Below are 16,029 nucleotides of genomic sequence, written 5' to 3' on the forward strand. Positions count from 1 at the left end.
AAGTTCTCCTTGGCTTCTTAAAATGTTTGTCCATATGTGGTGAAGTCATCCATATAAACTTCCAAACAATTTGCAGATATGTCAAAAAAAATGCTAATAACAACTCTTTGGAAAGTTGCAGGTGCATTGCACAAACCAAATGGTAGGATAACATAAGCAAAGGTTCCCCATGGACACGTGAATGTGGTCTCATCCTGATCCTTTGGTGCTATTTGGATTTGATTGTAGCCACTGAACCCATCCAAGAATGAAAAGTATTTTTTTCCTAAAAGATTGTCAAGAACTTGATTGACAAAAGGCAATGGAAAATGATCCTTCTTGGTAGCCGAGTTAAGTTCTCTATAATCTATGCAGACTCACCATTTTCCCCCTTTTTTGGGAATAATAACCAGTGGTAACACCCATTGGCTATCTGAAATTGGATATATGAAGCCAGCATTGAGTAGCTTTTGCAATTCATTTTTGACAATATCCCTTAATGCTGGGTTTATCCTACACTAAGGTTGTCTCACAGGTTTGCAATCTGGACTGATATAAATCCTATGGGTATAGAGTGCAGGATCCAAACTTTTCATATCTATATAATCCTAAGAAAATGCATCCTGGTGCTTTTCTAATAGTTGCAGGGTATTATGATGTTGTGCCTGAGATAAAGACTTGTTATATTTAATTCTCTCCCTAGAATGATTGCTATTTTGACTACATTTTCAGCCATTGAAATTTTCACAATTGGTTGTGAATCTATCTCATGTGGTAGGAGTGAATGCATAAGCTGTGCAGACTCGAACTAATGAAGTTCAATGGATAAAGGTAAAATGATTTCTAAGACACACTCTTGTTTAGAAGATGTCTCAGGTTGTGTTCCATACTCATTCAGTATGATAGAAGAAATGACATCATCTTCTTCTTCAATGTTTACAAATGAGTCTCATGAGATCATCATCAATTGTTGAATAGATCTATGTTCATATCAGAGTCACCCATATTTGGCCAGACAACTTGATCATCCTACAACAAAGGCTGAGTAGGAGAATACAAGGTTAAATTTTTAGTGTTTGTTCCATCAGAAATAGTCATTTTCCTTGATCGACATGCAATATAAGCATCTATTTTTGCTAACCATGGTCATCTTAGAATGATAAGATATCCCCCAGTACTTTTTTTTGGAAAGAGTACTACAAAATCAACTGGATAATCCCATGAATGCAATGTGATAGTGACATCTTCTAGCATACCATCAGGAATGATGGTAGAACTATCTGCTAGCTACAAGATTGTTGGTGTTTGCTTGAGATCGATGATGCTTAATTTGGACACTACTTCCTTGGTCATTACATTAATGGATGCTCCTAGGTCTATTAAGATATTCTACACTTGCACTCCTTGAATGGTGAGGATCACTACTAGGCTTCCAAGGTCTGCATACTTAGGCATTATGTAGTTATCAAGCATAAGATCAGAAAGCTGCCCAAGGACATGGATAGTCTTTGGGTCTTTCTTTTTCCTTAATTTTTAACACATGCTTCTTTGATGTCTTTTGAATATATAAGTACTTCCTTTATTGCATCAAGAAAGGGAATTTTTATTGTCATTTGCTTGACTTTCTCAAGAAAATCTAGTGCAACTTGATTTTCAATTGGCAGAACTTGCTCTGTTAACCTACTAGGAAATGGTGGTTTCTTGGTTGCAGGAGAGATAGTGGTGGTAGGTTCTTGAATTGACTCAACATTTGTATCATCTATTTCTATCATAATGGGTTGCTGAGGTGAGGCAAGTGTTGTTCTAGATTGTAGATGGATATCATTCAGGTGATGGAATAACTTTGTTGTTGGCCTGAAGGTTTTTCACTATTAGGATTAGGCGCAGGTTGTGTAGGTAATTGTGGCTATTTTAGAGGGGTTATATTGGCTGTAGGAGGCATTAAGTGTTATTGTTGAGGAGGTTGAGTCAAGGTTGGTTGATGCTGGTGCTGCTACCAATTTTCAATTTGTTGCCAACCCTACTGAGGTTTTTGCCAACCCTGCTAAGGTTGGTGGCACCCTTGGTTAGCTTGGTGCCACCCTTGGTTAGGTTGTTGCCAACCTTGGTTAGGTTGCTACCATCCTTGGTTAGGCTACTGCCAATTATTATAATTACCATGTTATTGTTGTCATTGTCTATTACCACCATAATTATGGAGTGGGTCTCGAGGAATACCTGATCTTGGAGCCCATAGCCTTCATTGAGAAACATAGAGGACTTCCCCATCTTCATCAATTGCCTTGAACTTAGTAGGCACATGCTGTGATTCCAAGCTAGCGAAAGGCTTGCATTGGTAGTTGCCTTTCTTTTCTCTACAATGGGGGCAATATTCCATCAACATAATATCAACATCCTCCTTCTTCCTTCATGTTTGCATGGTGTCCAATTGTGTAGCAACATCATTAATGATGTCTTGTTTGAAATTTGACAAGAGTTTTGATAGTTCTATCTTAGATACTCCTACCCCAGGAGTTTTTTGGAGTAATTCCCTCAAACCTCATCGTTTTTTTTATTGTTTCTCTAGAATAGTTCAAACAAATATTCTAGATTTCAGCCCATGTCTTCTATGTAATGTCACCTCCACCCATTAAGTCTAAAGCTTCCATACTCCTGTCATGCACTCCTTTCAGAAATAGATGCTTTTGGGACTCCTTGTTTAGGTGATGTTGCATGTTACGCTATAAGTTAAACATGAACCAGGAAACATAGTCCTCCAAAGTCTCATCCTCCTTTTGTGACATTTTTAAAATGTCATCTCCTTTCAAATCATGGCCTCTGCAATATTCCTTATATTTATTAAGGAACAAGTTACTCATAGTTTGCCAATCTGTCATAGCATTGGCACCTAGACTCATGAACCATCTTAAAGCCGCTTCTTTGAGAGTTGATGGAAATAATTTTAGCTTATGGGCATCAATTGTGTAGTCATAACTTTGATAAAGGATGTTGAACTCAAAGAGAAAAGTTTTTGGATCTTCAGTAATAAGGCCATAGAATTTAGGCAGGGCAACTGAGGGTATATTTTTCAGGTTTTGGTTACCCTGCTGAGGAGGAATTGGAAAGGGAAAGGTAGGCTGAGCTACTACCATTTGTGGATGTCCCAGTAGTGGCTGATAAATGACTAGTGCTAATGGATTATCTTGATATTCTGGCTCATAAAAAAGATTATTCAAATGGAAGGATTCTTCAAATTTGGTTGGTGATTGTAATTGTTTTGGTACTTTTGCAAATACGTTCTCAAATAGTTCTTCTTCTTCTATTTCTTCTCTCTCTTCTCTTTCTTTAGGGTCAGGATAAAAAGGATCTTCCTGATTGAAGTTGGGAAGAAATATTCCAAGGTGATCTCTTCTCCTATGCATGCAAAAATGCTAAAAATGAAACTAAATGACTCAATAGTGAATACTAGACTGACACCATCCTCGAAAATGGTGCCAAAAATGTCTAATAAATATAACACCTTTTTAGTTATAGGATTGGAAATCCCTTACTACCAAAGTACTATGATGATCTTCATTAAATGTCAATTTGGGAGAGTGAACTTGAGATGATGTCTGCCAAGTATATGCTCTAGTTTTCGCTAAAAGTCACTACTACCTTGAATGCAATAACCATTAAGGAAATCTAGTTTATCCAAAGGAAAGACAAATATCAAATACTTGGAAGAGAATTCTAATTATTTAACCATACATCTATGCACCTACTATTGTAGGAATAGCGACTGGTTTTGTTTCCAATGGCTGTAGGAACGATAGTTCTAATCTTAACTTAGAAAACTAAGTCTAACTCCTACTTACTGAAGTAATCTCCACTTTCTGCATGGGCCTCCATGGAAGAATGAAGGAAAAGATCGACTCAGAAAAAAGTATAGAAACTCAGCAAAGTCATGTATTCAATCAAATATGCAGTATTACAATAACTTGGAAAAACAACAAGATGTCTATCAACTTTATTTGTTTTCTCACTACTTAACCTCACAGATACAGATGAGGTCTTATTTAAAAGGAAGGAAAACAACAAACTCCTATAATTATGACTTCCTCATGAAGGAAAGTCAGTTACAACTTAAGACTACAAGCATGTAATTGTAAATACATTAGTTATCCCTTAAATTATCCATAAATATAGATCATAGCAAATGCTAGATCTGCTATTTTATGTAACTTTAAACAGCTTCCAGGAATCTAGGTATTGTGCTTTGCTTATTTAACCAATTGCTTTGATGCTTGCTTCCTTGCTCAACCACTTTATTTAGTCCTTCTTTGTTATTCATTAAAATAGGTCCCTTTTGACTTTGCCACCAAGTCTCCAGCTGTAAAGGTGTCATAATGCTTCTCATTAATACCATCAATGCCTTAGCGCTATTCCTTCCTAGTTTGTTTCTGATTAACTCCATCTTAGCTTGTATTCCTATGATCAACATTTAATGCACACAAAACTTCCCACAAAAATTTATTAGTTTACAAAGAAAAGGCATTAATTATTCAACTAACAATTTTTGCAATCTCTTCGGCTACAAGAAGATCTACCCATATCAAACATTCATGAAGAAAGATTTTTACCACAAAATGAACCCATTTTTAGATATAATTTTGATTATCATTTTTATGCCCTATTTCCATACTTTATACATCAAAAGTTTAAAACACTTATACTAAAAGATGATAAAGTTCAGTATGTTATAGACAAATGTTCACAAAAAGGGCCAAAAAGACTTCTATTTCTTCATGTGATCAATGATGAAGGGAAATTTGAGTTTTGGATGGAGTGACATTGGAAGGGAGGTGTTTGAGGACATAAAGGGTACAATTGAAAAAGTCCCTATCCTTGTCCACCTAGACTATACCAAGGAATTCATCTACTATTATGCATCAACACATATCACCCATCCTCATGCAAGAAATCAAGGAAGGAGTACATGAACCTATTGCTTTTATGAGTGTGCCACTTAAAGATCACAAACTAAAGTACTCTCAAAGGGAGAAGCATGTCTATAAGATGGTAAGGATGTTAAAGAACTTCAAATTCTATATATTGCATTCTCATTCGATTGTACATGCTCCTTACTTGGCAGTGAAGAGTATCCTCACTCAACACAAAATTGTATGTAATGCACAAGGATCTTGGGTGGATAAAGTGCAAGAGTATGACATAGAGGTCAAGCCAACCAAGCTTATTTGTGGGAATGATCTATGTAGATCAGTGGGAGAAAATTGGGAAAGTAGTGAGATAAAGGAGATTCTAAAACTACTGATGGTAAGCCTATAGGATCCTTGGTTATTGCTTATTCATTAATAGACAAAGAGTGTCTAGAGGGTCTAATTTCCAAGCATAGAAGAGATCTAGAAAAAAAGCTAGCCAAGTATGTCATCGTTGATGATGTGCTATAAATTAAGGCCATAGACGACACCTTCTTGAGGTTTGTAGACAAAGAACAACATGATAAATTGTTAAGAGAAATTCACAATGAGGCATGTGGAGGACATTTATCATACTCTATCATAGCCTTCACATTTTAAGACAATGTTCCTACTGGTTTTGAATGTTATATGACACCTATAGATGGGTAGAAAATTGTGAGAAGTGTATGGTGTTAACGAAAAAGACACAATTAGCTGCTCTACCCTCGAGGACAGTAGTCATCGAATCCCCTTTTCAATAATGAAAATGAAGTTTCATAGGACCCATCAATCAACCATCCAGTCAACATCATACACACATTCTTATTATGATAGGATACTTTAGCAAGTGGGTTGAAGTGAAGCCAACAAAGAAAAAAACCTCTGTAATAGTATAAAATTTTCTAAAGGAACACATCTTTGTTAGATTTGGTGTGCCACTCAAATTGATCATGGAAAATGCCTCTTACTTCTCTTCTTCAAAGATTGCATAATTATTCTATGAAAATGGCATTTATTTGGGGCATTCATAAAATTACTACCCCCAATGAAATAGGCAAGCCAAGTTAAGTAACATGAACCTAGTTAGTATTATGAAGAAGTTGGTCTTGGATAACTAGATAAGTTGGTATAAGAAGTTACATGATGCATTATGGGTGGATAGGACCACTCCAAAGTGAAAAATTGGTATTTCATCATTCAGCTTAGTCTATGGCATGGAAGCTAATTTCCCCCTTCCTTTGGATCTCTCTACTTGCAAGTTACGAACTATGATTGAAGATAATACCTTTATTGATGGACTAGAAAAAAAGGATCATGTACCTAACCCACCTTTAAGAGAAAAAAGAAGAGATCATAGATCCAATCACTCAACATCAAATGTAATTGAGGGACATATTTCACAAAATATCAAGACTAAGGAAGTTCATGAAAGGAGATATGGTCTTGTTATGGGGTAAGAGATGTGAGCCTAAAGGTATGCACTCTAAATTTGAGTCTCTTTAGAATGGACCTTTCAAGATAGTTCAATTGAATCAACAAAATGAATTCAAGCTGGCATACCCATCTAGAAAGGCTCTTCCATTATTCTACAATGTCTAGGATCTAAAGCTCTATCAAGCATATAAGTGAAAGCAAGTAACCCCTACATTGTAAATAGTTAATATATGTTTCTTTCCATTCAATTTTATTTCCCTATTACATGTGCTTAGCTTAGTTTCCTTTATCTATGTATTTTTCATTCCTTTATTTTGCAATTAGAGATGTTAGGTCCTTTTCTTCGGCACTTGCATACCTAAGTTGACAATCAAAGCCGATTGTTTTGAAATTTTTAGTTCCCCTTTTAAGCTTCTAGCTTGGAGTGTGGTCATTGCACATGTTTCTAAGTGTCCAAGTCTAGGTCTCCCCTTAGGAGGCTTTCTTATCATCCATTATCTCATTTTCCCTCATTATGTGGGATTTCAAGATTTCACTACTTTGCCTTCTCCCACAACCCTTCATTTAGGATTCATGAAAACCAAATGCACCAAGGGTTTTAGTTGTCTTAGGATGGGCAAGATTGTTGTAGAGAATCTTACCCAATGAGAAGAAAGTAAAAATTACAATTGGAACATCAACATTATGCCTAAGTGTGCTCCTTTTGAAAAATCACTTGCTCGGTTACCCCACCGCTGGAAGCGAATCTCATTCAAGAAATTTTTGAAACTAAAAGAAAGTGATGGGGAGATCTAATTGCTTCTCAAGAACTCTTCTAGCTATTCCTAAGGGCTATCATTTTCCTTTCTATGGTACTTTCCTTACCCTACTCAGAGATCACTTCTAATATCCCTATCCCTTTTAGAACTCTCCACCAACTTCAAACTTCAAATTATTCCTCAACTTCCTTCTATGCAATCATCAACATAATTATCCATTCTTCTTCCTAGAATATTATTGGGACTATTAATAGGCCCCCTCTCTATTATTTTTTGGTTTTAAACCCTTCTTGATCCATCCTGATGATTTCCCACTTGGGTTTCCAATCAATTTCTTGTTTTCTTAGTTCCAGGCCTTGTAGCCCTTTTACCCCAATTATGCCTCCCAGAAACTAGGTTTCTTGAATTTCTCACAAAAAACCTTAAAAAAAAACTAAATAAATTATGGATTCTTAATACCATTAATTAAGACTCAAATATTTCTTGGGTCTTAGGTTCTGACACTATTTGTACACTAGATTTCTACCAAACCCCTATTTTTCAGGTTTATAGTGCATATGAACCAGTCTAGATTCTTTTCCTTCAAAAAGTGCTTCAAAGGTCTTACCTAATCATATAATTTTTTTTACATGTCTAATACACATTCCTCTTCACTTCCAAATTCTTTTTAATTGGCACATCCAACCCATTCAACAAGCCCTCTTGTTGCTGTTCTGAGCAAGCACCTAGCCAAAATGCCTCTGCACTCGCCTAGGGCTTGTTAGTAAAAGTAGATCCTTTGAGACCCATGAACCCAATAATAATATTTATACTATTTACATAGTCTCCTACTTGATTCCAAGAGGCCATGGAAGTCAAACCATGGGAACTCAAGTAGGAGCCATATTTACATTATTGGCCTTGAACCAGACAGTGAATCAGCAAGACACAAAGAATTAAAAAAAATGATAACTAGTATCAAAAATAAACAAAACCAATGCTATAATGGATAATTAAACAAAAAAAATTTAATATTTAATGCATTAGTTCAATCCTTTCAAACTATGGATGACTAGATGAGGGCTCTATTGCACGAATTCAACCAATTTCTTGCTCTTTCCAAACCACAATCTGTACAATGTCCTTCCTAACTATCAAGTTAGTTTTTGGATGACCTTATATATTTTTTTCCCACATTTTTGGACCCTTATGTCAAGATTATAATACCATTAATCCTAATTCCAAGTTTTTAGGAAATGTTGTCATGACAACTTTGCAAAGTTACAAAATTGTCATGAGCAACTTTTACATGTTTTGCAATTTTGTCAAATCACTAACCTCAATGGATCAACTTGCCTTCAAATTATTACAAATGACCTTAAAAAAATTAGAAACATTAAAATCTCACAAACCATCCATTTTTGAATCTTGGTCAAATTTTGACCCTTAGTTGACTTTCTAGGACCTAAACACCTAGATCCTAAGAGACCATTCAAATAACTTGACTCCACTCAATCCTAAACTATCCACACACACACACACACACAAATAAAATTGAAAATTCACAACTTATTCCTTATTATTTGGTGGTTGGTTAACCCAATCTATAAGCCAATATTTCTAAAATCCTTAATGTGCTCCTACACCATTCTCTCCCTGCAACAAACAAGTTAGGAAACCTATGATGTTAAGAACTCTTAATTAATTACATCTTTCTTGAAGTCACTCTTAGATATCCAAGTAGAATCTAACTCTGGTTGGTGTCTCTATTTCACCAAGTTTTCCATGTATATCTTATGCCTAGTCTTCTTCTTCACCCTTGAATCTAGAATCTTTTCAGCTTGTTGTTTGATCTGGCTAGGTACCTTGAGTTCTTCCACATCCCTATTCATCTTAGTATTATAGTGTTCATTATCCATAGCTAGTCATTTATATTTGATTAAATCCTTCACATTAAATATGGGAGAAATGGACATCTCCTTGGGTAACTCCACCTTGTAGGCATTTGATCCATATTTAGCCAACACCTTGCATGGTCCAATCCTTTTCATCTATAGCTTTCTTGGTATGACCTTCTATAATTTAGCTTTGTTCAATAATACCATCACCAAATCACCTACCTCAAATTGTAGATCTCTTATGCCTTCATCTCTCTTAGCTTTCAATGTTTTATTTTCCTCCATTAGAGTCTTCTTTACTTTCTCATGTACCTCTCTCATTGATTTAGAAAATTCATCAACATGACCACTTTCTCCCTCATAACACTTCAAGTCTCTTAGCTCAAGAACTCCTCTTGGATGTAACCCATATACCACTTCAAATGGAATTCTACTTGTAGTCATGTTTATATTATCATTGTAAGAAAATTCTACTTGAGGAATGACTTCTCCCATCCTTATCCATACTGCTCTGTCGAACACCTCAACAAGTTACCAAGTACCCTATTGACTACCTCTACCTGACCATCTATTTGGGGATGGTAGGAAGAGCTATGAGACAAGCTGGTTCGTAACCTCTTCCAAAGTGTCTTCCAAAAATGGTCTATGAACTTCATATCCTATTCTACCACTATACTCATAGGTAAGCCATGTATCCTTGCTATCTCCTTGAAGAAAAGGTGGGTAATTTGATTGGCATAATGTGTTGCTTTTCATGGAACAAAATGACCCATCTTATTGAACATGTCCACTTCCAAAAACACATTGTCCAATCTAGTAGATGTTCTAGGTAGTCCTACTATAAATTCCATGTTGATGCACTCCCAAAGCCTATTTAGGATGGGTAATGGCTGGTAACGTCTTGCATTTGATGATATCCACTTTTCCTTCTGACACACTCCACACTGTTCCACATATCTCCTTACATCCTTATGCATTAGGCAAATAGTAGAACCGTTCTACTAAGTCTATGGTCTTGTTCAACCCAAAGTGTCCACTCAAACTCCTATTATGTTTCTCCTAAATGAGATTATTCCTCATGGATCCTCTTGGAACACACAACTATTTTCCCTTGAATAGTAACCCAACCTGCAATGTGTAGTCAACATATTCACTATGAAAATTATTATAAAATTTAGTGTATACCTTGGATCTTTGAGAAGTCTACATCCCAATTGTAGAGTTCTTTGAATTCCTAAACTCCAATGCCCTACAACTAGATCTCCTGAACAATGAGAAATTTTTTGAAAAGTGCATCTACAACCTTATTATTAACTCCCTTCTTGTGCTTAAAAGTGAAGGTGTAGGATTATAGTAGTTCCATCCACTTGATATGTCTCAAACTTAGTTTGTCTTGGGTGTTGATGTAACTTAGGGCCTAGTTATTAGTATAAACCAAAAACTCTTTAGGCAATAGGTAATTCCTCCACTTTTCAAAGGCTTGTAAAAAAACATATAATTCTAAGTCATAGGATGAATACCTAGACTTGGCCTCATTTAATCTTTCACTAAAGAATTCAATTGGCCTGCCTTCTTGGCTTAGGATTGCACCCACTACAATGTTACTTGTATCACATTCTACTATGAATGGCTTATCAAAACTTGGCAATACCAATATAGGTTTGGTAACCACTTCCTTCTTTAATCTATCAAAGTTTGTATTGGTGTTCTTGGTCCACACAAACTTTTTCTTGAGTTCTCCTTTTATAGTGTCAAGTACTAGTGCAAAAATTTCAATGAATCCTCTTATAAACTTCCTACAACCCATGAAAAATAATGACTTTAGTCCCTATCCTAGGGGTAACCCAACTTAAAATGGCTTCAACCTTGCTCTTTTCCATCTTCAAGTTACCCTGTGATACTACAAATCCTAGGCAGACTAGTTCTTGATTCATAAACTCATTCTTTTCAAGATTTATGGTGAGTTTTTCCTCTTGCAATTTCCTCAACACAATTTATAGGTGTATGATGTGTTCTTATTTGGTTTTACTAAATATTAGGATATCATCTAAGTAGACTACCACAAAGACTCTATGTAATCATTTAGAACCTCATTCATTACCCTCATAAAGGTACTAGGTGCATGTGTAAGCCCAAATGACATTACTAACCACTCATAGAGCCCCTGTGTAGTCTTAAAACATGACTTCCACTCATGTCCATCTTTCATTCTAACCTAATAGTATCCACTTTTTAAATCAATCTTCGACAAATATGTGTTACTTCCTAAGAAATACATTAAATCTTCTATTCTAGGAATAGGAAACCTATATCTAATAGTTATCCTATTTATTGCCCTAGAATCAGTATACATTCTATGCTTACCTCCCTTTTTAGGAGCCAACTCCACTAGAACAACATATAGGCTTACACTCTTCCTAATTAGACCCTAATCCAGTAGCTCTTGAACTTTCCTTTTTATCTCCTTATTATGTTTTGGTGTCATTTTGTATGCATCCTTTTTAGGCAATGATGCCTTTGGCACAAAATCAATTTTATGAATGATTTATCTCTTTGGTGGAAATATTATCAGTGTACCTTCACAAATGATGTCCTTGAATTGATCTATTACTTGCTTCACCTCTTTTGGAATAGGTGATTGTTTAGGTATCTCCTCCTCCCTTGGTTTCACCAGTATGGCATAACCAACTCCTTCTTCCTTCTTCATATGCTTTAGGAATTCCTTCTCACTCATCAAAAGTATATTGGACTCTACTATCTCCACTGCATCTTCTTCTATCAAAGACTGAATCTTATAAGTTATTCCATTCTTCTTGAACAAGTACTTGTTCTCCTTGCCATGGTGTGTTGCCTCATTTTCATACTGCCATGGTCTTCCAAGAAACAGATGGAACCCATCCATTGGTTGCACATCACACAGTATCCTATCTTGATACTTACCTATGGTAAACTCAACCCACACTTTTTTAATAACCAATTTTTTTCCCCCTTATTCAACTAGGTGACTTTGTATGGATATTCATGGGGTAGTAAGTTTTAATTTATGGACTGGCTCCTTTGAAATGATATTATCAGTAGATCTTGAATCAATTATGACCCTGCATACTTTTCGTAATACCTTTCATTTGACCCTAAAAAGACCCCTTATTTGCTTATGTTCATCTCTGGTAGGTTCTTTGATCAATATCCTCCTCAACATGAGATTCTCTTCTTTCTCTGAATCTAGGCTCACCTCTGATTGTTTTGGACATTCCTCTTCTTGTACATATGTTATTTTTTACTCTTCTTGTAAATATTATGGTTTATTAGGACACCTATAAGATGGGTGACCCAACTGCCCACGATTGTAACACTTCATGGAGGAAAAATAGAAACTTCTTCTGAATCCACTTGACCTTCCTATCCCACTATTATAAGAGATACCCTTTCCATATCTACCTATTTTATTTGGCTCATGACCTTGCTCTAAAAACTTGGATTCACCTTAGTCCTTATTGTCATTGCCTCTTCCACTTGACCCACCTCTATGACCACCTCTAGTGTCTCTCCCTCTTCCCATACCCCTAGTATTGGAATCTTATTTTTGTTATTGAGTTTTCCTTTCACTTTAATAGCCATTTGATAACATCTATGAAGGGTAGTAAGAGTAAAGAGACTTAACTCTTCTTTAATTTTCCATCTAAGTCTATTTAGGTATCTTTCCACTTTAATGCTTTCAAGTTCTTTTACTCTAGAACTTAGGCTCAGTTTTTGGAACTCTTCTATGTAAGAAGCTACATCTAGGTCTCTTTGTCTAAGATTTTGTCTCTTCCTATGTAATTGGATATCATAATCCTTAGATAGTTCTCTTTCACTTTAGCCCTCATTATTTTACAATTTTTTATCAATTTCTTACCTTCCTTCTCTCTTTCTTCTTGAAAGAATTTCCACTAGGTTAGTGCTTGTCCTCTTAGCCTTGATTTGGCTATCTTCACCTTTTGAGTATTTATTACTCCATCATACTCAAAGTGATTTTCCGTACCTTCAATCCACTCCATAACTAATTCTACATCCATTCTTCTAGTAAAGATAGGAATGTCTTCTAGTGCTTTGCCACTTAGTGCCTTCAATGCTTTTAGAAAAGGTTCCTTTGCTAATGGAGGGTCTAGTTCTGGTTCTACTTCCTCTTCTACCTAATTCTTTCCCTTGTCCTTATCCACTTCTAACTACTCTTTCATCTTGCTTGTAGTTTCAAGAACTTCCTCTAGATTTTTCTTCATCTCTTCCTCAAATTCCTCAAGAATTATGTTCTTCTCTTGTTGTTTTATAAAATCTCTTGAAAACCCCACATTAGTCACCAATTTGCTTTCTCCTATGGATTCACTTACCTTTGACATGCACTTTTCTCTACCCAAGCCTTTTATTAGGCTCTGATACAACTTTGATGGGGAGACTAACTGCTTCTTAGGAGCTCTTATAGCTCTTCCTTAGGCCTATCATTTTCCTTGCTAGGGTACTTTACTTACCCTACTCAAAGGTCACTTCTAAGATCCATATTCCTTTTAGAACTCTCCACCAACTTCAAACTTCAAACTATACCTCAACTTCCTCCTATGCTCTCATGGGCATAATTAGCCATTCTTCTTCTTATACTATAGGTTCCCTATCTATTCTTTGTTTTTTTTCAAGCCTTCTTGATCCATCCTGATGATTTCCCACTTGCGTTTCCTATTGATTTCTTATTTTGTTAGTTTTAGGCGTTGTAGCTTTTTTGTCCCGATCAGGACTCCTAGAAACTAGGTTTCTTGAATTTCTCACAAGCTCCCATAACAACCCAATAATTAAATTATGTATTCTTACTACCATTATTTAAGACTCAAATATTTATTGGGTTTTAGGTTCTAACACTATACATACAATAGATTTCTACCAAACCTTTTAAGCGTTTCTAGGGAAAATGAACTAGTTTAGATTCTTTGCCTTCAACAAGTGCTTCAAAGGTCTTCCCTAATCACCTCCTTTCTTGTACATGTTTGAGACACACATCCATTTACTTCTATTCTTTTGGATAGGCATATGTAACCCATTCAGCAAGCCTTCTTGTTGTTGTTTTGAGTAAGCACCTAGTCAAAATACCTCTACACTCGCTAGGGCTTATTAGTAAAAATAACTCCTTTGAAACCCATGACACAAAACTCATATTTACACTATTTACATAGTATCCTACTTTTTTCTAAGAGGCCATGGAAGTTCAACCATGAGAACTCAAGTAGGAGCCATATTTACATTATTGGCCCTAAACCAGGAAGTGAATCAACAAAACACAAAGAATTAACAAAATGATAACTAGTCTTGTAAAGCAATCAAACCAATGCTATAATGGATAAGTAGACAAAAAAAATTCAAATTAAATGCATTATTTCAGTCCTTTCAATCCATGGATGATTGGATGAAGGCTCTATTACATGAATTCAACCAATTTCTTGCTCTTTCCAAACCACAATCCATACAATGTCCTTCCTAATTGTCAGTTTAGTTTTTGAATGATCTTATATATTCCCTTACCACATGTTTTGACCCTTAGTTTTGACTTAGAACACAATTAAACCTAATTCAAAGTTTTTAGGAATTGTTGCAATGACAACTTTGCAAAGTTTTCATGTACAACTTTTACATCTTTTGCAATTTTGTCAAACCATTGACCTCAATGGATCAATTTGGCTTCAAACCATTACATATGAACTTAAAAAAAATAAAAACATTAAAATCTCACAAACCACTCCATTTCAAGGAGTCTTGGTCAAAGTTTGACATTTTTTTGACTTTTTAGGACCTAAATACCTAGTTCCTAAGAGACCATTCATATCACTTGACTCCACTCAACCCTATACTATCCACATATAGACAAATAAAATTGGGTCTTCAAAACTTAGTCCTTATTAACTGGTGGTTGGCTAAGCCAACCTATAAGCCAAAATGTTCTAAAAACCTTAAGGTGCTCTTGTACCAAAAATGTTCCCTCTAGAAGCTAAGTGTTCAAGGAACGTGGAGTGGAAATGATAAAATAGCATAAGTTTGAAGCAAAGAAAGTCTTAGTTTTCCTAAAAATGAAGAGCGACTTAGTGTTAGCACTAAGTCAAAATAGCACCCCTATGACTACTTCCCTGTAGGAGGAGTAGCCTATGAACTAGTATTCCAACAAAGGAAGATAAAGTACATTTTTGGTGGTAGAGTGAACAAATGTGCATTCAATGATTCAAAATTATGTTACTCAAGGAAGATCAAGTTCCTAAGTCTTCCTAGTATGAAGAGAAAGAAAAGTGGTTGAGTTCATCAGAAAGAAGCCATTATCAGTGCACACCATCTCTCAGAGTACCTGCGACTCCCATTTTTTGAAAGAGAAAATCTAGCAAAGTGCAAGAAATATAAATATGCAAGTTTTAGTTTTTGAATGTATTAAAGAAGTTTTGAGTTAAGAGTTCATTTAGATAGTGTTAAAACACAACTTTGATAGTGGTTTTGTTATAAAATCAAAATATTATTTCAAAGATTCATGTTTGATGCTACCATGAGAGAAAAGAAGGCTAAGTATAAATTTTATGGAAAATAGGTAAAATAACTTATCCAATGTCAAAGTAGTAGTCCATGTGACACAATCCTGACAATGGTAAATTACAAGTTATTAATCTTTTTAGGGAAGTAATAAAATAGCCACTCCTATGACTTAGTTAAAAGGAGTGTTTTTCAAAGAGAAGGAAGCAAGGCTTCTTCTTGACTCAGTTAAATAAAGTGGATTTCTTCATAAGCTAAAGTCTCCCATTAGCCAGTGATTCTTTGAAGGCCTATATATAACAGAGAATTAGAAAATTAAGTTGTTTACTACTCTAGTTCATAAAAGCTAAATCTTATAAAAGTTATTGTATGATCTCTCATTAAAGGTAAACTATTGTGATTGATGTAGTAGGGAGATGTTAATGTACCATATTAATGGTAAATCTTATCATTACACCATTAAAGGAAATTTTTGAATTAGTGAGCCACTCCTCACTCGTAAGACATGGG

At 35.4% G+C, this 16,029-nt stretch overlaps 1 pseudogene; it reads left to right on the top strand.

Moving 5' to 3' along the window:
* Positions 1–1,793: 1,793 nt before the first annotated feature.
* LOC149539432 (regulator of nonsense transcripts 1 homolog) overlaps positions 1,794–16,029 on the top strand; it is a 136,986-nt pseudogene continuing 122,750 nt past the window's right edge.

Source organism: Cupressus sempervirens, chromosome 9 (genome assembly GCF_028749045.1).
Source record: "Cupressus sempervirens isolate cs-2001-9-10 chromosome 9, ASM2874904v1, whole genome shotgun sequence".
Lineage (NCBI taxonomy): Eukaryota > Viridiplantae > Streptophyta > Pinopsida > Cupressales > Cupressaceae > Cupressus > Cupressus sempervirens.